A 2,048-nucleotide genomic window follows, 5' to 3' on the forward strand; every position below is an offset into this window, starting at 1 on the left:
ATTCTTCTTTTACCTATAATACCCTTAATTATTTATTACATTCACTTTACTTTTTCTCTCTCTGCAATCATTATCTAGGGGTAATTCTGACAAAATTGCAATTAATACTACCTTGAACTTTGCAAGTGACAATTAAAAAGAAACAATTATTTTTCAAGAAAGTGACACTTATAAAGCAACGGAGGGAGTATTATTCATGTGAGTACACACATTTTTTTCAAGAGCAAGACATTAAATAAACATACCAATTTACACATATAATCATTCTAGAGTAACTCAAGCTTCACGAAAATCCAAATTATAAGCAGCAACCTCAATTTCAATAGTTCCGCCTCTTTAGCCACAACTTAGGACCTTATGCCTATGATCTTCTCAATAGGGCTTCAATAAACAATAGGTTGCCTCATCAAAGTTAGAATTGATGATCTCTGCAACCCATAAAGACTGATGCATTTGATAAAGTGATATAAGTTAACAAAAAATATTACCAACGTACCTTTTCCATTTGATAATACAACAAAAATGCTTCATGTTAAATATTGAGAAGATTTTGATTTTGTTATTATCATCTTTTGCACAAAATAATATAAATATTTTAAGTCGGGGCAGTGTTAAGTGTGTGTTTTGCAAACGATAGGTTCTACTACAATAAAGATGGCATTTTGCATTTACACGGAAAACTTTGCTAAAAACAATGAAATGATCTTCGATAACTCAAACACAATCATGCTTATCTAGAAACTTTGTATTATCTATTTTTTAAACTTTTCCCATATGTAGACAACCATTACATAAGTTTGTTTTTATGTGATTTCTCCAACATTATCCATTCAATCTCACTAAAATAATGTACTAAATTTGAAATAAATACTATGCAAAGCACTACTGACAATTTATCATTCAAATACTTACAGTAGACACATCATGAATCATTATTCAAAGCAAAATGACATTAACTTCTAGGAAACATATTGTACCTAGAATGACTTTGCTTGTGGCGCTTTGTAAGGATGCTGGAAATGCAGCATGACTATATGGTAAACTGGGAGTCAGTACAAACATCACCATCATATTTCTCGTTGTTACCCGGAGCATCAGAATATTTAAATATGAGATACATAAAAGGCAATATGTTTCAAACGAGAGAAATTTCACATACTATAAGACAAGAATGAATTTGATTCAACACCCAGGGTTTCACAGCAAGTCATGCCATAATAACAAATAAAAACTCAGCAAAGAATGCATCAGTTGCACCCATATTAGCATCTAGAGGTTACAATTGTGATAGATCTTACTTACAGAAGAATTGATCATTAACATTTCCAGAAGGTGGATCCAATAGATCGTTCAAAGAATCTGCATTCACTTGAGCAAGAACAAATTATGTTTGGTCTTCGACAGGGCCGATTACTGCATCACTCATTTCACGAGGCTCATTTGGAAGACTAATATCTTTCACACCATCTCCAGTAGGTGGATCCGATGGCTTATTCGCAGAATTCGAGTTCACTTGAGCAGGAACGGGTTGTGTCTGTTCTTCAACAAAAAGAGAAGTTACTGCATCTCTCACTTTCCCAGGTTTATTGCATCTCTCACTTTCCCAGGTTTACTTTGAACATTTTGAAGATTTTTGTTTTCCGATTTATCATCAGATAAGAAACCAGAGAATTGTTCAAAGGGTTCATGTAGTTGAATAACAGAGTTCTCAGTCATATTAACCAAAACTTGATTTGATTTTTCATCAATAACAGAATTGCTTCGCTACCCCGGGATAAAAAATAAAAAAAGGCTTGTAATAAAGTGTTTAATTTATGTTATTACACAGCAAGTCATATCTAATATCCAGTGGTACTATACATGTAAAATATTCAGAAACAGATGTTATAATCAACTCTAAAAATAAAAAATAAAAAACAAAAAACAATTTAACCAATCATATTAACAAATCAGACAAGTGAGGGGCACAAATTGAGGGAAAATTGGTTGGCATATTCAATTTCTATTCACCGTTTGGATTACTCTCCAACAGTTCAGCCATGGCAAAA

This window comes from Lathyrus oleraceus, chromosome 7, assembly GCF_024323335.1.
Source record: "Lathyrus oleraceus cultivar Zhongwan6 chromosome 7, CAAS_Psat_ZW6_1.0, whole genome shotgun sequence".
NCBI lineage: Eukaryota > Viridiplantae > Streptophyta > Magnoliopsida > Fabales > Fabaceae > Lathyrus > Lathyrus oleraceus.